The following is a 23,469-nucleotide window of genomic DNA, read 5'->3' on the forward strand; positions in this document are numbered from 1 at the left end:
AATAATAATAATAATAATAATAATAATAATAATAATAGGCTGTACTAAATGCATGTACAGTGGTACCTTGGTTGTCAAACTTAATCCATTTCCGGAGTCCATTCGACTCCCGGAACTGTTTGAAAACCAAGGTGTGGCTTCCAATTGGCTGCAGGAGATTCATGCACTGTATCGGAAGCCACAGAAGCCACATAGGACATTCAGCTTCCAAAAAAGCGTTTGCAAGCCATAACCCTCAGTTCCGGATTTGCGGCGCTCAGGAGCCGATTTGTTCAGGAGCCAAGCCGTTCAAGAACCAAGGTACCATTGTACATGAATTGGTTGAGCCAATGCAGTGTGCATTGTTTAGGGCAGGGCCAGCAGCACAGATCCTATTCCCCCCTTGTTTATATGTGTGCAAGAAACATGGTGTGAGAAGGAAACAGGGAGGGTGTCATACGTCCGTAAGTCCTTTCAGGAGCCACCACTGGCAGCAGTCCACTTTAGACGGGACAACATACCGTGGCCATCAGCTAGGGTCAACTGTAGAAGGTTTCTTCACCCAATAATGAACCAAATCACACAGTGCACACCCAAGAAGGAGATGTGGACATGTGCATTACAGAAGATTATGTTTTTCTCCCTGTTGTAGGGCATGATGCCTTCAGGTGATGAAAAGGAAGGTGGCGGCTCGGTAAGGGAATAACTGGTTATGGAGCCAGGAGTTCTTATTAAACATTTGTTCAGACATCATTATTCAGATACTTGTTGCTTCTCCCCAAGCGCATTCTAAGGCTGCAACCCTAACCCCATTCAACTGGGAGTAAGCCCCACTGAATTCAATATAGCTTACTTCTGAGTAGACATTTACTTGTTCAGTGCTACTGAGTTTCTCAAACGTCCTCCAGGAAGGAATGCCTTCTAACCAAGTCACTGCAAAGTAAAAAGCCTACACAAATTCCTTCTGCAAAAAAGAAATAGACACAAAGACTAGCATGGGATGCAAAGAGAGAGCCAACTATGAGGGGTGTGGTTTGCATAAGAAGGGGTGAGGCAAGGGACCCACTGAAACCCTATTGCCTAAGGGGCCACGGAAACCTGGATCTGACCCTACAAGGTCTGACAACACAACAGCAGTTACTGATGCAAATGCAACTCCATTATGGGGCAGAGAGCAGATTTCTTTGCCTGACAACAAAATACATTGGCGCTAACTCCAGGTGTCTGTGGTGGGTCTTTGGCACCCCCAATAATCTACATAGGCACTATCTCTATGGAGCCCTGAGTGCCTGAGCCCCCTCAATATTTGTAGCAGGCCAAGCCCCTGCAATGAAGAGGGGAGCTGGCCACCCACCCGATCCCCACCAACACAGTGACCAGGCCAAGGCCACCACTACAAGGCCTCCACTGAGGCCCACCACAGACACAGCCCTGGAAACACACCTGTGGCCACAGTAGGCCCCAATGGGGGCCCCATGGCAGATGCAGAGGTTCAGTCACTACAGTGGCAACAGAGGACCAGTGGACACGAGGCAGCGGGTGGTGGCTGGTGTAGGCTGAGCATGGAGCCCAGTGTAATGCGCATGTGATGTGTGAGCGATGTCAGGATGTCACATTGCACATGCATGCGCCACTGGACACCCACAATCTGGGGCACAAGTCAGCACCTCTGACAAAATATAAAATCATATAGGATATGCCCAAGATGAAGGCACCAAAATCAGTGTTAGAGAAGAATTCTGTATTTTCCTTTTCTTTAGGGCCTAATGGCTTTGCTTGGAGGAGGAGGAGGAGGAGGAGGAGGAGCTGCGCTATCGGTAAGATGCCTTCCATTACATGGACTATGAAGACAATAGTTTTATCGCAGAATGAATGCCCTTCCTAAGTAATAATGTTGGCTCCTCCCAATATCTCCCCCCAGTTACTTTGTGCTCTGTTAATGAGTATACAATGTGCACAACAAACTTCTCTATCCTGGCTGGCACACCTATAGGAAAACATGAAATGGCCTCAGGAGTGAACATTTGTAAGTAAGTTTCAGAAGGCACTTAGGTTGTATAAATGTATTAGGTGACTAACAAACTGAATAAATTAACAAAACAACGACAACAAATCCTGAAAAGTTGAACGCAAGGTTCTTCTCCGGCCATCAGCTAAGCGACTTCCCATTTTACTCTATTTTGTGTATGTGTTAGGGGGTCCAGAGCATAGCCCCTGCAGAAATGGGGGGTCTCCTGTATAGGAAGCTGGCTTATGCCCCTTCAGGCTATGTGTCTAGTCCTGAGAATGCAGAAAACTGGAGATAGATAAGTAAAAGGTAAAGGTACCCCTGTCCGTACGGGCCAGTCTTGACAGACTCTAGGGTTGTGCGCCCATCTCACTCAAGAGGCCGGGGGCCAGCGCTGTCCGAAGACACTTCCGGGTCACGTGGCCAGCGTGACATCGCTGTTCTGGCGAGCCAGAGCCGCACACGGAAACGCCGTTTACCTTCCCGCTAGTAAGCGGTCCCTATTTATCTACTTGCACCCGAGAGTGCTTTCGAACTGCTAGGTGGCAGGCGCTGGGACCGAACAACGGGAGCGCACCCCGCCGCGGGGATTCGAACCACCGACCTTTCGATCGGCAAGCCCTAGGTGCTGAGGCTTTTTCCCACAGCGCCACCCACGTCCCTGGAGATAGATAGATAGATACATTTACAGCAGGCATGTCCAACTGGTCGATAGCGATCTACCTGTCATCCTCGCTCCAAAAAGCTCAACAACTCTGGTCAATTCAATGGATAGATCACTGCTAGTGTTTTAATAGCTGGAGTAGATCAGTGTCTCTTGGGAGTTGGACGTGCCTGATTTACAGCGTGGGGTGTTATATGTCCATCAGCCAGAGAAAGATTAATGCCTTTTCTTCCTTTTGCAGAATCTAATGTCGATGTTTGGAAATGGCGGCGGTGCAGTAAGACATTTTCCATTACCTTCTCCCATTCCCCCCCCCCCCCATTTTTTGGGTGGTGGGTGGAGGGGCAGTCAGAATTAATCCTAAAATGTAACTGACACCTGTATGGTGAGGCATGTTGCATCATTGCAAAACATGCCCTTCAGTTGAGATTTCTGCATTGCACAGGGTTGGGCTTCTATGAATCCATGATTCTATGATTCCTTACAGACAGTAATGACAGTTTGGGGCCTGTTAGCCTACAAACTACTTACCGTATTTTTTGCTCCATAGGGCGCACCGGACTATAGGGCGCACCTAGTTTTTAGGGGGGGGGAATAAAGGGGGAAAAATATTTTCCCCCCCTCCCCAAAGGGCAAAGAAGCCAAGACAGCGAGCGGGATCCATCCCGCTGGCTGTCTTGGCTTCCTTTTTAGCTGCGCGCAACCTCTCCAGCTGGGAGAGGCTGCGCACGGCTTTGGCAGAAGCCAAAACAGGGAGCGGGATGGATCCCGCTCACTGTCTTGGCTTTGTTTTTAGCCGCGGGGATGGGGCGGGAGAAGCCCGAGCTTCCCCTGATCCCGGCCCCCAGAACAGGTCCGGGATTGGCGGCAAGGTTGCGCCAGAGCTTGCGGGGCTGGGGGCACGCTCCGAAGGCTTGCAGATAGCTGCCTGAAGCCCGGGGAGTGCAGCAGGAGTTGGCACTGTGCTCCCTGGACTTCAGGCTTCAGGCTGCTATCTGCAAGCCTTCGGAGTGCGGGGGGAACTCCTGCTGTGCTCCGAAGGCTTGCCAATAGCTGCCTGAAGCCTGGAGAGTGAGAGGGGTTGGTGCGCACCAAGGAGCCTGCATTCACTCCATAGGACGCACACACATTTCCCCTTCCCCAAATACGGTACGTCTATGTCTGTAGCACCTTAAGTATACTCTTTTCGGCTCTGCTGTTCCTCCCCACCCTCGGTATTTCTTGGGTAACCATGCTCCTTTTCCCACGACCACCCCTTCCCCTATTGTTCCTGTTGTACCCAATCCAAAATAGTAATGATTTTAATTCTGTGAGAATCACTGCAGCTATCATTCTCCAAAAGAAGTGGGCACGCCAGCAAACTGCATTCAGTTTTGGAAGAAAATGAAAATGTTTTGTTTTGCCTTTGTTTTTAAATCAAACTTTAAAGATGACCTGCAGGGAAAACCATTGGATGTATCTGTGTACAGGTCGGCTAACTTAATCTACACTAGATGCCGGCAAATTTCATCCACATATGTGAAAATTAAAAATAAGCTATTATTAGATCCCCCATTATAGTGAATGAGGAGAAAACAGACTTGTTTTTAACAAACCTTATTTCATTATTGAGAGTCTAATCATATAGGAAAGACACAGAGAGGCTCTGAAACACATCAGGCTTCTTCCCAAAATCCACAGATACAAGTTGCCTCTTCTAGCTAGCGCACACGCCTAACATTTACACCCCACCTTTCCCCAAGTTGCTCATGCTGAATAGTGTAGGAAGACTGAAGTCACCACCCTTGGATCCAATAATTGTTTGCCCTCTAGAGGCAACCAGAATTTGACAGCTGAAGCAAGCACTTCAGCTTGGTGGCATGGTCAGCTCTGATCCTTTATTGATATTTCATGTATTTCATTGGATTCCCAGCTCTCCTGATTCTCCATTCCAGTTTTGAGGTTGGCCCTTTCATTACTATCCAAATGGCTCACGATATAGATGTACCTTCTGAACAAGCAAAGGGCCATATTTTCTGTCCCTTATATTCCATTGGTGCCCCATCTGCCCCCATTCTATTGGCATGATTGATCTCGAGAGGAAGAAAACACTCCTGGCTAATATGTTCCTTGTCTCTTTTCATTGCAGGCTACAGCAGAGAAACAAGAGGCAAGAAATGTAAGACACTCTCAAGAGTCATCTCCCTTACTTTCAGGCCCATCATAATGGATTTGAGATGGAGTGGAGATTCATGCACACGTCCATATGCATTTCTCCAAGAAACTACTTGGAGAAATTAATGGAATATACACACTTCCTTTGCATGCAGTTTCCCCCCAATATGCCTTTGTGTACATTAGTTGCTCTAATATGCACATGTGTGTGTGTGTTCATTACAAAGCAAACAAGCACATTCCTTGGTAGAAGAATTGCATCGCATAATTCAGAGAAGTGCAGATTTTGAAGGGTAGCTGTTTATTGCTTGTTTATTGTTCCGTGAAATTTGAATTAGATAGGTTTGCCTGAAAATGTGAACCAAATGAATTTCTCCCTCTCCCTTCCACAACGGAGACCCTTAAATGAGACAAGGTGCAGCCTGGCTATTGCAGGTAGGGATAGAGGAGGTGAGAAATCTGATTCCTTTCTCATTTTAAGGCCAGCCTCCCCAGCTCACACTTTCTGAAGCAAGACGCAAACCAAAACACAGCCATCCCCCAAAATGTGGACGTCACATTTTGCAATGCAGTTCTCCAGCATGCATGGTGGAAGTGTGCCTAAGAATGCAACTACTACTGAAAGCTGCATACAAAATTGGAGAAAATTGGTTTCCAAAAATGCGAACTGAGGAAATTGCATATGAAAACAATGTATATTAGGAGAAATTAGCTGCAAATTGCTGGTGGTGCATTTTCATGAGCACTTTCAATAGTAGTAGTTGCAAACCGATGTGGACATATGGAAAATTGAACTTCCTATGCAAAAAATGAGGAACTGAAGTGGACAGAGTTGCCCATGGCAAATTGCAGATCATGTTGGCTTGCAGAAGAGCACAGGAAAGGAGAAAGCATGCTGACCAGCCTCACTTTTCTTAGTTCAAGGATGGGAAAACCTTTTCAGTCCTAGGCAACTTTCCAGGGGCCACATGCAGTGGTGCACAGTGCCAGAGATAAAGGTGGGCAGAGCAAGCAATGTTAATTTCAGCTTTGTGTAGGAAGCTGGTTTCTGCATGCATATACTCCTCCCTGTCCTTCATCCAGGCATACAAAATACATCACCAGAGTTAAAGGACACATGGCAGCCAGGCAAAAAAAAATGGGTGCAAATTAGAGGGGTGTGGCCTGGGGAGAATTTGGAAGGACAGATAGAGAGGTGTGGAGGGGCAGTGGTGGAGCTTCATGCTCCAGCACCCGGGGTGGAGAGCAGGCACGGGTGTGGCTGGCATGCACCCCGGGGGCTTCTGAACAAGCAAAGGGCCGTATTTTCTATCCCTTATATTTCTTTGGTGTCCCATCTGCTCCCATTCTATTGGCATGATTGGTCTCGAGAGGAAGAAAACACTCCTGTCTAATATGTTCCCTATCTCTTTTCATTGCAGGCTGGAGCAAACAGGAATAAAAAGGCAGGAGGAAGGGTAAGACACTCTCAAGAGTCACCTCCCTTACTTTCAGGCCCATCGTAATGGATTTGAGATGGAGTGGAGATTCATACACACGTCCATATGCATTTCTCCAAGAAACTACTTGGATAAATTAATGGAATATACACACTTCCTTTGCATGCAGTTTTCCCCAATATGCCTTTGTGTACATTAGTTGCTCAAATATGCACATGTGTGTGTGTTCATTTCATTTGCCCTTTTTACAAAGCAAACAAGCACATTCCTTGGTAGAAGAATTGCATCGCATAATTCAGAGAAGTGCGGATTTTGAAGGGTAGCTGTTTATTGCTTGTTTATTGTTCCGTGAAATATGCTTGTGGTCATACAAAATGCGTCACCAGAGTTAAAGGACATGTGGCAGCCAGGCAAAAAAATTTGAGGTGCAAATTAGAGGCAGTGAGGGGTGTGGTCTGGGGAGAATTTGGAAGGACAGAGAGATAGGTGGGGGGAAGTGGCAGAGCTTCAGGCTCTGGCACTCGGGGTGGAAAGCAGGCGGGGGCATGGCTGGCGTGCGTCCCGGAGGCATGGTGCGCCACCTGCAGGGGTGTGGCGTGCCGTCTGTGGGGGCATGGCACCCAGCATGGGGGGGGGCGGCCGCTCCCCTGCCCCCCTCTTCCTCTGCCGGGGGGGGGGGGCACATTTGGCCTCCAGGCCTGAGGTTCAGCACCTTCCTTACTTGTCAGGACCAAAGCCAATGTTTCCATTCTTCTTGCAAGCCTGGAAATAATTATGGCTTATTTTCTTCTTTTTAGGGTGCCGGTGGCAATAGACAACAAGGGAGAAGGGTGAGTACATATCATGGGGATTAGCATCAGTTCTTCCAGAAGTGCTCCAGGGGACCTGCTTAGGCCTTTTCACATGTTTTGTGCAGGATTGCCCTGAGCAATGCCAGGGAGCAAAGCTTGTGCCACTGGCCCCGCCCCAACGCCACACCTTTCCACTGGCCCCGCCCCTTTGGTGCATAGAGCTGCTCAGATGTAGCTGATCTATGTGGCTGGAACCCCTATGTCTATTCTGGGGCATATTCTTTCAGTTGGTTGAATTTCTGACTTTGCATTGCAGAAGTGGAAAAAGCCACAGCAGCAGTAAAGTCATGTGAGTATCAAATATGCCTATAATGGCATTGCCTCTTCCTTTCTCCTTGTGATGTATCATAGAATTCAAAGGGGACCCAAGGGCCACCTGGTCCAATGCCCTGAAAATCAGGAAGTACAGTTAAATAAGCCCAGTTGGATGGCCCTCCACCCTCTGTTTAAAAACTTCCAGTGAAAATTTGCTCAGTAAGAAATGAGCAACTACCGTATTTTTCGCCCTATAGGGCGCACCGGCCCATAGGGCACACCTAGGGTCTTTTTTGGGGGGGAGGAAATAAAGAAAAAAAAATACCCCCCCAAACTAGGTGCGCCCTATGGGCCAGTGCGCCCTATAGGGTGAAAAATACAGTAGTATAGGGCTCCCAAGGCTTGCGGATAGCTTCCTGAAGCCTGGAGAGCGAGAGTGGTCGGTGTGCACCAACCCCTCTCACTCTCCAGGCTTCAGCAAAAGCCTGCATTCGCCCCATAGGACGCACACACATTTCCCCTTCATTATTGGAGGGGGGAAAGTGTGTCCTATGGGGCGAAAAATACGGTAATTAGGTTTGTTCTTTTAAAACTGCTGATTTTGATACATTTCATGCCTACTCATTTATAATTTTTAAATTTATTTTATGGCCAAGGTTTTAAAAACTAACATTGCACTCCTATACATATCTACTCAGGAGTAAGCTCCATTGAGTGGAACATAGGAAGCTACCTTATACTGACTCAGGTCATTGGTCTATGTAGTTCTCAGTATCATTTGAGAAGGCAGAGGGCCTTCTCAGCAGTGGCACCTTCCCTGTGGGACACCGTCCCATCAGTTGTCGAGGAGATAAAGAACTACACAACTTTTAGGAGACATGTGAAGGCAGTCCTGTATCAGGAAGTTTTTTTTAATTTTTGACATTTTATTATGTTTTTATATCTTGATGGAAGATGACCAGAATGGCTGGGGGAACCCAGCCAGATGGGTGAGGTATTTTTATTATTATTATTAACCAATTGACGGCAGCTTTCCAGGATTTCAGATGGGGTTATCTTCCAGCTGGGACCTTTTGCATTCAAGGCATGTGTTCTACCACTGAGCTGTGGCCCTCCTGCATTGACAGCCCTGAACAGTCTGGAGTGGAGATGCAGTACTGCTTCTGTGCATTCATTTGCCTGTAAGATGACACCTGAAGGGCCACAAAAGCTCTCTCTTGGAGGATGAGATTTGACCTCATGATCTGTTCACTCCAGGTCATAGCTGCCAACTAGTGGGGGGACTTGGCTGTGGGTTCCGACAGCGCAGATTCCGACGTAACTTCCGGTTTCTACTGAAAGTCACACTGGAAGCCCAACCTGACTTCCAAGGCAACGTCGGAGGCCCTGCCAGGCTTCTGACACAACTTCCGGTACAAACCAAAGTCACATTGGAGGTCTTGGACATGATCGCCAAGGCCCCGTGAGGCCTCGGACGTTATCTCAGAAGCCAGGCCTCAGAAGCACCTCTGTAGCTTGCTGATTAATGTGATGTTGTGACATCACGACTTCACAACATCAAGTTATGTCATGGATCAACATCAAGTTATGTCAAGTTATGGCACCACACCCCTGCTCCAGGTCTACGTTTTTTGCAGTCATATTTTTTTATGACTTCTTCCTCTCTTGTCTTTTTCCAGGATGCCAGAAATAGCCCAGAGCAAGAGCTAACAGTTCAGAAACCGAAGGAGCTAATTGGGACACCAACTGGCACGCCTTTCTCTTTTCATCCAGAAAGACAAGAAACCTACGTACGTGTCTGCAAAATTAACAGAGTCCGTTCCATCAAAGAAAACAGAACATTTGACCTAAAAAAATCATGGGCTAAGGATGATTTTCCTTTGGTGTCTTTAATCAGCTATTCCGTTGTCCTTTGGCCCTGGAAAATATTTCACGCAAATAAAACTGAAACCCCAATTGCACAGACATGGTTCTTAATTTGTTTTATTGAGTAGACGGTGCTGATATGAGCCTTGATTGTACTCCTAAATCTCGATTTCCATGAAAGGTTGTCTTATTCTCTCTGCTACAGCTGCACCATTGCTAGAAAAGATAGCTGCTCACTCCTCTTCTGCTGAGCTGTAGAGCCACCAGTAGGCAGGAGGCAGTAATGTACTTACCATTTCTTCTCTTTTCACTTTTAATTTGTATACAGTACCACTTTTTTATATTACTATGCCCAAGGCGGTTTACAGCAACAAAATAAACAACGAAGAACATGCACCTTTAAATAATCTGATCCGATGCAGAAAGTCATAATAAAATATAACTTTAAAATGGAATGATTTATACCAAAGAAAGTAATATCCAGTAATATCTATTAGAATATAATAGTACACAATAAAAGCAATATCTATTAGAATATAATAGTACACAATAAAATTAACTCTCAAAACATCAGCAAATAATAATTAAGAATAAATTCACTCTTAACCATTACAATAAATAATTAATAAACCATGATCAATAAAAGCAACTGCAAGTCACAAAGGATAAAATGCCACAATATGTACAAAACCATGTACAAGGATCAAATTGAGGCACAAAAATACAAAACTTACAGAATTATTAGAAAAATTATAACATCACCGGCACAGACAGTGTCAGGAGACACAAGTGACCAAAAGAGTTGTCTTGGGACGCCTGCTGAGTGCAAGCAAATTATTGGCTCTGGATCCATTCCAGTCCGGCTTCCGCGCTGGTCATGGGACCGAGACGGCTCTGGTTGCCCTAACAGATGATCTCCGCAGGCAGCTGGATCAAGGTGGGTCAGGGCTGTTTATTCTTTTAGACCTGTCAGCAGCCTTCAACATGGTCGATCACGAACTCCTGGATCACCGCCTTGCCGACGTGGGGATCCAGGGCACAGTCCTTCAATGGCTGCGCTTGTTTCTCTCTGGTCGGGGACAGAGGGTGGCGCTTGGGGGGGAATTGTCATTGCGCCACTCCTTGGTGTGTAGAGTGCCTCAGGGTGCGATACTCTCCCCAATGCTTTTTAACATCTTTATGCGCCCCCTCGCCCAGCTTGTTCGGAGTTTTGGGCTGGGTTGCCATCAGTAGGCGATGACACCCAACTCTATCTGTTGATGGATGGCCATCCTGACTCGGCCCCAGACACACTGACCAGATGTCTGGAAGCTGTGTCTGGATGGTTACGTGAGAGCTGGTTGAAGTTAAATCCTTCGAAGACAGAGGTCCTCTGGCTGGGACGGGACGATATGGGATTGAGGGGGCAACTCCCATCTCTTGCGGGGGTGCAATTAGTGCCAGCACCATCCGTTAAGAGTTTGGGTGTAATCTTCGATACCTCCCTCTCTATGGAGGCGCAGATTACAGCTATAACAAAGGCGGCATTTTTTCATCTCCGCCAAGCTAAGCAGTTGGCTCCTTACCTCTCTCGCCCTGACCTAGCCACTGTGATCCACGCGACGGTCACCTCCAGACTGGATTATTGTATCTCGCTCTACGTGGGGCTGCCCTTGAGACTGACCCAGAAACTCCAGCGGGTGCAGAAGGCCGTGGCGAGACTCCTTATGGGGTCTTCGCTCAAGATCACATTCATCCGGTACTATACCAGCTACACTGGCTCCCGGTGGAGTACAGGATCAGGTTTAAGGTGCTGGTTTTAACCTTTAAAGCCCTATACTGCCTAGGACCCTCGTACCTACGGGACCGCCTCTCCTGGTATGTCCCACAGAGGAACCTACGGTCTGCAAATAAAAACATCCTGAAGGTCCCAGGCCACAGAAAGGTTAGGCTGGCCTCAACTAGAGCCAGGGCTTTCTCGGCTGCGGCTCCAATCTGGTGGAACGCTCTGTCACAAGAGACTAGGGCTCTGCGGGACCTGACATCTTTCCGCAGGGCCTGCAAGACAGAGCTGTTCCACTAGGCCTTTGGTAGGGGCGCAGCCTGACTCCCTCCTCTGGCAATCTGCACAGAATTTTGCTTAATGGTTGCCATCAATTTGATTTTAATTAATTTTTATAATGAAATGTTTTTAGAATGTTGGATTTTTTAATTGTTGTTAGTCACCCTGAGCCCGGCTTTGGCTGGGGAGGGCGGGATATAAATAAAATGTATTATTATTATTATTATTATTATTATTATTATTATTAGGTAAATCTGTCAATTATGGTTTCTTTCTATTCCCCCCCATTTCTGCATCATTTTTCTTTTTTTCTTTTTAAGTTCTCATGAAAATCCACCAGTATCTGAGTGCACATTTGTCCTAATATGCACATCTCTGTTTGCAATGTTGCTTAATATATACATTCTTTACATAGTAATTTCCCACAATCTAATGCATTTTGGCATGGTTTCTTCTTCTAATATCTGCAGTCTAATGCACACTTTGTCCACATTATATGCATTTTTGTACAAACAGCTTGGCTGAAAAGCTGCGTTGCAAAATTCTGAGAGGTGTGGATTTCAAAGGATGTCTTATTTCAGAAAATGTGAATTAAGTAGGTTCCTGCAAAAAAGTTAGGCTTGAAAGAAACATTCCATTGTAGCTAATATAATAGGTGGTGTGGTGTGGGAGGGTGCTCACAACAGTTTCTCTAGTTTTCAAATGTGCCCCAAGAGATTGGTGAACCGTAGTCTAGACTACCAGTCCTGATACTTCATATTTATTTTATTTCATTAAAATTGTATGCTTCTCGATATATGAAAACCCCCTCAAAGTAGTTCATTGTCATGAATCGGCTGGAAGCCCCAGGGGTAAATTGTTCAGAGCTAGGGGTCTGTGTGGTCAGAAGAACAACAGGAAGCAGACTGCAAACAGGATGTGTTGGAAGCTGAAGAGGTAAAAGGGTTTAGTGAGCAAGAAGAGTCTATGGCAGAGAGCAGTTCAGAATAGAGCTAGAAGCAGAGGCTGGAGAAGAGGGGGCCAAGTGGCAGAGATGACACAGCTGCTGAATAAGCCAAGGTGTCTCCCCCTCCTGCTGTGACTTCCTGCTCTCTCCCAGAACTAGAAGAGGCACAGAGAAGACCAAGCAAAGGCAGGCATTGCAACAGAGATGCAGATTGCTTGCGGAGGACCTGAATGACAAGCTTGGTGGATCAGGGGAATGCTGTGGAAGTAGTGTATCTTGATTTCAGTAAGGCTTTTGACAAATCCCCGATGATATTCTTGCAGAGAAGCTTGTAAAATGTGGGCTTGACGAGGTAACTGTTAGGTGAATTTGTAATTTGTTTGACCTGGGGAAAAAGTGACAAGTGAGGTGCTGCAGGGTTCGGTCCTGGGCCCATTGTTGTTCAACATCTTTCTAAATTGAAGAGATGCAATAAATTTGCAGATGCTACTGACCTTGCACCAGGAGTGACGAAAACTTGATGCCTAGCTTGGACTAGTCATTAAAACAAACAAAAAACCAATTTTAGAGTATTTGAGATTTATTTATTAATTAGGGCAGTTCATATTGTCTGTACAAAGACAAGAAAATCAGTTCATGTTAAAGTGATTATCACGATTGTATTAGCATTGATTTTGTGATTCAGTTTTTGTCTGATTGGCTTAGGGCAGGCAGTGTAGGAAGAGTGTACAAGAGAGTAGGGAGCCGTTGTCAATGTGGCAGAGATCTTCAGTGTATCTTCAGATCTTCAGAGATCTTCAGTATTAAGGCACCTGGAAATAAGAACGTAAATAATTAGTCACATAAACATCCCCAATGAGGTAAGGCTGCATAAGGGCCAGGAAACCCTGATCATTGGCTATGATGGGTGGAGCTGATAGAAGTTGGAGTTTAACAACGTCTGAAGGGCTATATGTTCTCTGTCCCTGATCTAAAGCTAAAAGCTTTTAAAGGGTAAAGGGTAAAGGGACCCCTGACCATTAGGTCCAGTCGTGGCCAACTTTGGGGTTGCAGCGCTCATCTCGCTTTATTGGCCAAGGGAGCTGGCGTACAACTTCCTGGTCATGTGGCCAGCATGACCAAGCCGCTTCTGGCGAACCAGAGCAGCGCATGGAAACGCCGTTTACCTTTCCCCTGGAGTGGTTCCTATTTATCTACTTGTACTTGACATACTTTCTAACAGCTAGGTTGGCAGGAGCAGGGACTGAGCAACAGGAGCTCACCCCGTTGTGGGGATTCGAACCACCAACCTTCTGATTGGCAAGTCCTAGGCTCTGTGGTTTAACCCACAGCGCCACCCATGTCCCTTAGCGCCACCAAATTAACAAAGTACAATCCTATACATCAAGGATAAAGATTCTATGGCCCTGGAGAAGTTGTGAAACTCCAATTTTCATCAGCCTCATGTTATATGGTCAATGGCCAGGAATGAGGGCCACAGGTTCCCCAGCTAAAAATGTACATGAGTTCATTGGGGCTTACTCCTGGGTAGGAATGAATCGGTCTTGGTTTCTCATCTCCTCCCACCTTCCCAATCCTCGAGAAAATTATTCATCATTTTCATCTTTCCAATCTTAAATTCAGTTCTCCACATGGTATTGGAAATACATAGAAGAATATTGTGATCGTGACGAGATACATGGCCTCCAACAATTATCTATTTGTTGCCTTATTGGGCGTCTGTGTAGGGACCTGAATCTGCTTGGTTAGCCATTGCAATATTTTGGTCCTTTTTTAGTACATCTTTTAAGGAATTAATTTTATATGGGAATGTTCCATGGCATGTAGGCTTTTATGTCAAGGCTACAAAACAGCCTTGGGTCCATGAGACCAGCAGGGCAGAGCTAACCAGTTCTTTTTGGTTAGCTCATTGTTTAGCAGTTTCAGAGCCATGGGAATGAGAATGACTAAGCTGTGATGGAAGTCCTACACTGATACTGGAAAAGGACAGCTTACCAATCCTTTGGTATACCTTGAAATGGTTTGGGATGATGCCATTGGTATTTCTCTTGGCGGACCTAAGAAACTGTGAACTCAAATTTCAGTGGCATCCTAAAATTTGGCTGCACCCCTGCCTCTCTCCCTCCATTTTGCAGCCTTGTTTTGGTGTCCCCTGCTGTTCAGCACCCAGTGCGACTGCACCCGAAAACCACCTCTGACAGAAACATGGCTGTTTGCCACATTCCCAAGTGTAAAACAGTATACATATAGGATACAGGAGTGCTGTTCCACAGAGAACTCCACCTAAGGCCAGAGATCCAGAACTGTGCTTTGCAATGGTTCCAGAAGATGGGTTTTTACCTGCTGGCTTTTCTAAAGGGTTTTCCAAGCGATGCAAGATAAATAATCTTGAGAAGAGTTTTGTACTTAAACGCTTAGTGATTTCCCCTAAAACTTTGTGTAGGCTGTGCGTGTGTTTTTATGTCCAGTGCTTGTTGTATAATCAATAAAGCTCATAATCTTTACTCCAAAGTGTGTTGCCTCTGAATCTGAAAGAACAATTGCTTTTGGTAGAACACCCATCATTACAGCAATCTGCATTTTTTAAGAAGAAAAAATGCCCACGAAAATCCTTTGCCATTTTAGTGTGAATTACCTCAATAAATATATTTTTGTATTATTGTTATTACTTATTAAATTTATATCCCTGGAAGAGCCCAGGGTGACAGTTGGGTGTGCAGTTTTGACTAATTTCTTGTTTGTTTGTTTGTTTGTTTGTTTGTTTGTTTGTTTGATATATTGCCCTTTATCACAAGGGAAGAAGAAGAAGAAGAGTTTGGATTTGATATCCCGCCTTTCACTCCATGTAAGGAGTCTCAAAGCGGCTAACATTCTCCTTTCCCTTCCTCCCCCACAGCAAACACTCTGTGAGGTGAGTGGGGCTGAGAGACCTCAGAGAAGTGTGACTGGCCCAAGGTCACCCAGCAGCTGCATGTGGAGGAGCGGGGAAGTGAACCTGGTTCACCAGATTACGAGACTACCGCTCTTAACCACTACACCACACTGGCTCTCAAGAGAAGAGGTACAGGGTAAAAGCACAAATAAACAGTTAAAACAAAAACAATAAAACCATACCCCACTCCTACATACAAATGTAGAAGGATGTAGAATCAGCCAAAGGCACGTTGAAGAGGCACATTTTTGCCTGGCACCTAAAGATGTATAATGAAGATGCCAGGCAAACCTCCCTGGGGAGAGCATTCCACAAATGGGGAGCGACTACAGAAAAGGCCTCTTCTTGTGTTGCCACCCTCTGGACCTCACATGAAGGAGGCACACAAAAATGGGTCTCAGGTGATGAACACATATTCCTGGATGGTTTATATGGGGAATGGCGGTCCTTGAGGTATTGCAGTCCTGAGCCATTCATGCCTTTATAGCTCAAAATCAGCAATTTGAATTGGGCCTGGAAGCTAATTGGCAGCCAGTGTAATCAGTATAATATGCTCAAACTGAATTGCTCCAGTTAGCAACCCAAATACTGCACCAGCTGAAACTTCTGAACCATCTTCAAAGGCAGCGCAACATATTATGTGTTGCAGTAATCCAGCATAAAGGTTACCAGAGCATAGACAAGAGAAGCTAGGCTACCCTTGTCCAGATAGGGGCGAACCTGGGCCACCAGCCAGAGTTGATGGAAAACCCTCCATGCCACCCAGAACATCTGATCCAGAAAGGAAGGAAAGAATCCAGGGGCAGGGTGGGTCGGTAGCTTCTAAAATAATGTTTGAGTGTTTGGGGACACTTGATCTAAGAGATTCGCGACCTATGATGCAAAAGCAAATAATGAGCAAATTTTTTTATAAATCCCATGTGAATACCCACGGGCAGACCAACAGAAATGTTTCCAATCTGAAATGCCAAAGTCCACAGTTCATTCATTCTTATTTTTTAACTTCACATAGTAACAAATGAATCCACAGCATAAAAGGGATAAACCACCCATTATCAGCAACACAAATAGAGCAATCGTACAGTAAACTCCACTGCTATAAGAAAGCTTAGGATCCAGCGGATCTCCAGTTGAGCCAGAAAGTTCATGGCTGAGCAGTGTTGTGCCAGCTTAATTCCGCATATCCAGCTCAGCCAGAGATGAACTACCGTATTTTTTGCTCTATAAAACTCACTTTTCCCCTCCCAAAAAGTAATGGTTTTTTTACTTCATTTACTATAAAGAAGGTGCTCAATATCCACTGCCCATTATTATCCACACCCAGAGAGCCATCTTACTGAAAGGTCCACTGGGATGAGAAAGGTTAAGATCCATTGGATCTCCAGCTGAGCCAGTAAATCAATGGCTGAGCAGTGCTATTCACTGCTTTTCCTCACCTCAGCTGGAGATCTGCTGCCATATCACCCTCATCCCAGCTCTGCCAGGGCACTGCTGGCTGAATCGTCCATGATTTGCAAGACAAACAGAGCAATCTTACAGTAAGGTCCACTGGGATGAGAAAGGTCTCCCAGCTGAGCCAGGAAGTTCATGGCTAAGCAGTACTATTTTGCTGTAACTCCTTTTTCTCAGCTCAGCTGGAGATCTGCTACCATATCACCCTCATCCCAGCTCAGCCAGGGCACTGCTGGCTGAATATATGGCAGGGTAGAAGATGAATTTTGCAAGTACAAAATAATTATTTCAACTCTTTGGGAAAGTTATAGACAAAATCATGAGAATACTCACCGGCAAAGGGGGAAGAAGGCCTCCAGGCTGAAATGTCAAAGTGCACAGTTATTTCTTGTTTGCTTGTTGTTGTTTTCCTAAACATAGTATCAAACGGAGTCTCAACAAAATAGGGAGAATTCACCCACTGTTTGCAAGACAACCAGAGCACTCTTACTGCAAGGTCCACTGGGATGTGAAAGGTTAGGATCCAGCAGGTCTCCAGCTGAGCCAGAAAGTTCATGGCTGAGCACTGCTGACATATCTCCTCAGCTTAGGACAGTCAGGACCCCATAGGTTCCAAAACCTTGAAGGCAATATCTGGGATGACATTCTTCTGCACACCAACATTTTTTATTGCGACAGCACAGCGGCCATTATGGTTTCTCCGATCTCGCACTATTTCATGCTGTGTTCCCTCTCCCAAAAAAACTTCTTTTTTCAAGTACGGCTCCAAAAACACATTTGGGAGCTCCGCATTAGAATGTAGACCTGAAAACAGCACATTTGGGGGGGGGGGGGGTTGTGTCACACTGCAAATTGGCACAAGCAGAGAAAATGATGTATTTTGCCAGTACAAAACGTTTAGTAGTACCGTATTTTTTGCTCTATAAGACTCACCTTTTCTCTCCCAAAAAGTAAGGGGAAATGTGTGTGCGTCTTATGGAGCGAGTACAGGCTGTGCAGCTATACCAGACGCCAGAATAGGAAGAGGGATCACTGCTCAGCGATCCCTCTTCCTGTTCTGGCTTCTGAGATTCAGAATATTATTTTTTCTTGTTTTCCTCCTCCCAAAACTAGGTGCGCCTTATGGTCTGGTGTGTCTTATAGAGCGAAAAATGTGGTACTATATCTCCTGAATCCTGGGACAGCTAGGGCCCTGCTGGCTGCACACATGGCTTGGCAGAAATCAAAATAATTAGTCACACTCATTGGGAAATATATAAACAAAATCATGTGAATACTCACCGGCACACCAACACCGGAAGGGTTCAAACCCTAATATATCAAAGTACACAATTATTTATGGTTTTTTTTTTACTTCATATACTATAAAGAAGGTGTTCAATATCCATTGCCCATTATTATTCACACCCAGAGAGCCATCTTACTGCAAGGTCCACTGGGATGTGAAAGGTGAGGGATCCAGCGGATCTCCAGTTGAGCCAGAAAGTTCATGGCTGAGCAATGTTGTGCCAGCTTAACTCCCCATATCTAGCTCAGCCGGAGATGAACTACCGTATTTTTTGCTCTATAAAACTCACTTTTTCCCTCCCAAAAAGTAAGGGGAAATACGTATGCATCTTATGGAGCGAGTACAGGCTGTGCAGCTATCCCAGAAGCCAGAACAGCAAGAGGGATCACTCCTCAGCGATCCCTCTTGCTATTCTGGCTTCTGAGATTCAGAATATTATTTTTTCTTGTTTTCCTCCTCCCAAAACTAGGTGCGCCTTATGGTCTGGTGTGTCTTATAGAACGAAAAATGCGGTACTATATCTCCTGAATCCTGGGACAGCTAGGGCGCTGCTGGCTGCACACATGGCTGGGCAGAAAACAAAATAATCAGTCACACTCATTGGGAAAGATATAAACAAAATCATGTGAATACTCACCGGCACACCAACACCGGAAGGGTTCAAACCCTAATATATCAAAGTACACAATTATTTATGGGGTTTTTTACTTCATATATTATAAAGAAGGTGTTCAATATCCATTGCCCATTATTATTCACACCCAGAGAGCCATCTTACTGCAAGGTCCACTGGGATGTGAAAGGTGAGGATCCAGTGGATCTCCAGCTGAGCCAGAAAGTTCATAACTCCCCATATCCAGCTCAGCCGGAGATGAACTACCGTATTTTTTGCTCTATAAAACTCACTTTTTCCCTCCCAAAAAGTAAGGGGAAATGTGTGTGCGTCTTATGGAGCGAATACAGGCTGTGCGGCTATACCAGATGCCAGAATAGGAAGAGGGATCACTGCTCAGCGATCCCTCTTCCTGTTCTGGCTTTTGAGATTCAGAATATTATTTTTTCTTGTTGTGCGTCTTATAGAGCGAAAAATACGGTACTATATCTCCTGAATCTTGGGACAGCTAGGACCCTGCTGGCTACACACATGGCTGAACAGAAATCAAAATAATTAGTCACACTCATTGGGAAATATATAAACAAAATCATGTGAATACTCACCGGCACACCAACACCGGAAGGGTTCAAACCCTAATATATCAAAGTACACAATTATTTATGGTTTTTTTTACTTCATATACTATAAAGAAGGTGTTCAATATCCATTGCTCATTATTATTCACACCCAGAGAGCCATCTTAAAGCAAGGTACATTGGGATGTGAAAGGTGAGGATCCAGCGGATCTCCAGTTGAGCCAGAAAGTTCATGGCTGAGCAATGTTGTGCCATCCTAACTCCCCGTATCCAGCTCAGCCGGAGATGAACTACCGTATTTTTTGCTCTATAAAACTCACTTTTTCCCTCCTAAAAAGTAAGGGGAAATGCGTGTGCGTCTTATGGAGCGAATACAGGCTGTGCAGCTATCCCAGACGCCAGAATAGGAAGAGGGATGACTGCTCAGCGATCCCTCTACCTGTTCTGGCTTCTGAGATTCAGAATATTATTTTTTCTTGTTGTGCGTCTTATAGAGCGAAAAATATGGTACTATATCTCCTTTATCTTGGGACAGCTAGGGCCCTGCTGGCTGCACACATGGCTGGGCAGAAATCAAAATAATTAGTCACACTCATTGGGAAATATATAAACAAAATCATGTGAATACTCACCGGCACACCAACACCGGAAGGGTTCAAACCCTAATATATCAAAGTACACAATTATTTATGGGTTTTTTTTTACTTCATATACTATAAAGAAGGTGTTCAATATCCACTGCCCATTATTATCCACACCCAGAGAGCCATCTTACAGTAAGGTCCACTGGGATGAGAAAGGTTAAGATCTAGTGGATCTCGAGCGAGCCAGGAAATTCATAACTGCTTTTCCTCAGCTCAGCTGTAGATCTGCTGCCATATCACCCTCATCCCAGCTCAGCCAGGGCACTGCTGGCTGAATATATGGCAGGGTAGAAGATGAATTTTGCAAGTACAAAATAATTAGTTAAACTCTTTGGGAAAGTTATAGACAAAATCATGAGAATACTCACCAGCAAAGAGGAAAGAACGCCTCCAGGCTGAAATGTCAAAGTGCACAGTTATTTCTTGTTTGCTTGTTGTTGTTTTCCTAAACATAGTATCAAATGGATTCTCAATAAAATAGGGAGAATTTGCCCGCTGTTAGCAAGACAACCAGAGCACTCTTACTGCAAGGTCCATTGGGATGTGAAAGGTGAGGATCCAACAGATCTCCAAGTGAGCCAGAAAGGTCATGGCCTGGCCAAGACAATGCTTCCACCCTAATATATCAAAGTACACAATTATTTCTGGGTGTTTTACTTCACGTACTAAAAATGGATGCTCAATATCTATTGCCCATTATTAGCCAGACCCAGAGAGCAATCTTATAGTAAGATCCACCAATATGAGAATGGTTCGGATCCAGCAGATCTCCAACTGAGCCAGAAAGTTCAAGGCTGAGCAGTGCTGCTGTGCTAATGTAACTCCCCATCCTCAGCTCAGCGGAAGCTTTGCTACCATATCTCCCTCATCCTGGGACAGCCAAGACCCCATAACCTCCAAACCTGGAGCCAAAATCCAGGACACTATCTTTCAAGACTCCATCTGCCTGTTTTTCTTGGGAGACTATGGCAGCCATTTTTGTGGTCGTGATCAATCGCAGTTTCACACCATAGATTCCCCCCTTCCCAAAAAGTTTCTTTCCTTGGTTATGGCACCAAAACACCACACATTTTGGGGGCAATACCAAGCCTTGTGGCCCTGAAAAAAGCATCTTATTCAGGAGGAAATTGCACTATTAAATTGCATGATATCACAGCAACCAAAATGGCCGCAGTTCCCTCAAAATAGAAAACTGGATGTCACTTTTTTGGGGGGGACACTTGAAATATACAGGACCCTACTGGCTGAAAACAAAGCAAGGCAAAATATGCGTTTTTGCCTGTATAAAATAACCAGTTACATTCATTGGGAAATATGTGAATGAAATCACGTGAATACTAACTGGCACACCACCCTGAAGTGTCAAAGTACACAATTATTTCTGGGTTTCTTACTTCATGTAGCATAGTATGGAAACTCAATATCTATGGCAAGGCCAACAGAGAGATCCACCAGTATAACCAAGGTTAGTATCCAGTGGATCTCCAGTTGAGCCAGAAGGTCAATGACTGAGTAGCAACAGCCTTGGGTTTTATGGGTCAGAGGGGGCTTCAACTCCCCCAATTTTGGGGGGTAGGGGGCAGCGCTTCCCCAATATTATGGGCGCCACCCCCCATCCCTGCCGGGTGCCCTGGTGGTTCCTGGGATGAGTGACACAAGTACTGCCCAGGCTCCTCTCAGCATCTGCACAGCTGGGATAAGCACGGGCGATCTTTGCTTCACTCGTCCCAGCTGCAGCCTGATTCCTGGGCTCCCAGACTGCGGTTGGGACCAGCAAGTGTGGAGATTGACCTCCATCCATTTCTCCCCCACTTGACGCACACCGGCGGCATCATGTGATGCATTGCATGACAGGTCACATGATTTGGGGTTAAGATTGCTCCCCGGCTGAGCACTGCTGTGCCAACATAACTCCCCATCCCCAGCTCAGCAGGAGAAACACTGTCCTACCATATCTCCTTATCTCAGGACATTCAGGACCACAATTCCTCCAACACCTTGAAGCCAAAATATGGGGCGCCATTTTTCTCAATGTCATCAGTGGACATTTTGGTTTCTGTATCTCATGTTACTTCAGGCCTTTGTCAACCCCGCCCCCCCCCCCCCAAGAAAGGTTTTTTCCACACATGGTGCCCAAGGTAGTATTTTTTTTGGGGGGGGGTTGCACTGAGAATTCGCAAAAGAGCAGGGAAACCCAAAAAGTCACAGTTCTCTCACAAGGTTTGGGACCGAAGATGTATTTTGCCAGTACAAAACAATCAGTTACACATATTGGGAAATACATGAATGAAATCATGTGAATACTCACCGGCATACCAACAGGAACATTTACAAGCTGAAATGTCAAAGTGCACAGTTACTTATTGGTTTCTTACCTTGGATAGTAAACAAATTGATCCTCAGTATAAAAGTTGAAAATTGCTTGCTATTAACAGTAATTTAGGACTAATCCAACAGCAAGATACACCAGGATGAGTTGGGTTAGCTTCTGGAGGTTTTGGTTAAGACATGCAGTCCCCAGCTTAGCCATGCTATGCCAACATATTTTCACATCCTTAGCTTAGCTGGAGATGCAATTTTGTATCTTCCCCATTATAGCTCAGCAGGGACCTAGTCTATTGAGCTGAGCTTGGCAGACCTTTAGCCAGCAGAAACCCTGAGAAAGGGTCTTCCAGCAGTAGCAACAGCAAGTACTTTGATCTGGGTTAACTTACAGTAGCTGGTTTTACACCAGCAAACAGTGTATAGAATTCATTCCTAAGAGGGGCTGCTTTCATAGGGGCTTGCATAGAGCTGCTTTGCAAAAGAATTTTAAATAGTTTCTTGCATAGTGTATCTGCTGTCACATTATATGCTTTATGGTAACCTTATTTTTTTTAATTTTTAAACCTTGAGAATTACGTTTCTATTATAATAAAAAAAAATCTAATATTTTTTAAAGGATTTAAATCTAAGCACAAGGAGAAGCTGTCCAAATAAACGACGCGGAAGAAATTATTTCAGCGCTGTAATTGTATTTTTACAATGGTGAGACGAATACTGTCATTTTTGGTGGAAGACAAACTGCAGTGGAATGGAAATTGTGCTATGTGAGATGACTCCAAGGACAGAATCCAAGTGCAATCCTAACACTATCTGCTCAGAAGTACATCCTATTTAAGTCAATGAAGCTTTATACCATATATGTGAATTATAGTTGTGCTGAATTTTTCTCACCCTCATTTCATTCCACTCTAAGGCCTTGACTAATACCTGAGTTTCCAAAGTATCAACATACATCTGTTGCATTTGTGTTATACATTATAGCAAATATACATTCCCCGCCACCTGCCAGGGATGGTGGAGGTTGGTTTGGAGGGCTAGAGGAGTTCTCCAACTAAATATTGCTAAAGTCTTGATATATTGTGGATACACAAACTCGGCTCTTGTATTGAATAGGTTATACCCTAAATTTCTACATTTCAGTCATGAGTCTCATCCCACCAGGCCTCAGTCGTGTCTACTAGATCATATTTGCCATCCTGTATTAGGGTCTCAAATTTGTCTTGCTTCTTTCTTATACTCTGTGCATTAGGGCAGAGACCACTGAACCCATGAGTCATTCCCTCCAGCTGTTCCTTCTTGTAGTTTCTGCCCTTTAGCAGTTTCTGTAGCGCCACCAGTCATAGTGACAGGCACCAGTTAGGGCACTTCAAAGGGAACCCCCAGGGAAAGAAGGCTCAGAGCCCAGGTATTGGTGGTGGGACAACAATGAGTGGT

At 45.1% G+C, this 23,469-nt stretch overlaps 2 long non-coding RNA genes across 4 annotated transcripts; both read left to right on the top strand.

Annotated features, from left to right (window-relative positions):
- Positions 1 to 632: 632 nt before the first annotated feature.
- LOC310684841 lies at positions 633 to 5,010 on the top strand. The gene is made up of 4 exons (XR_014514858.1): positions 633 to 673; positions 1,740 to 1,796; positions 2,893 to 2,928; positions 4,780 to 5,010. It is a non-coding gene; the product is annotated as an uncharacterized lncRNA (long non-coding RNA).
- A 1,077-nt stretch (positions 5,011 to 6,087) lies between these two features.
- On the top strand, positions 6,088 to 9,311 carry LOC310684827. Of its 3 annotated transcripts, none has more exons than XR_014514835.1 (4): positions 6,088 to 6,262; positions 7,042 to 7,074; positions 7,352 to 7,384; positions 9,030 to 9,311. It is a non-coding gene; the product is annotated as an uncharacterized lncRNA (long non-coding RNA). The 3 variants fall into 3 exon arrangements; XR_014514836.1 differs by lacking the exon at positions 6,088 to 6,262 and adding an exon at positions 6,608 to 6,669; XR_014514837.1 differs by lacking the exon at positions 6,088 to 6,262 and having other exon boundaries at positions 6,906 to 7,074.
- Positions 9,312 to 23,469: the final 14,158 nt, after the last annotated feature.

This window comes from Podarcis tiliguerta, assembly GCF_965153285.1.
Source record: "Podarcis tiliguerta genome assembly, chromosome: 8".
NCBI lineage: Eukaryota > Metazoa > Chordata > Lepidosauria > Squamata > Lacertidae > Podarcis > Podarcis tiliguerta.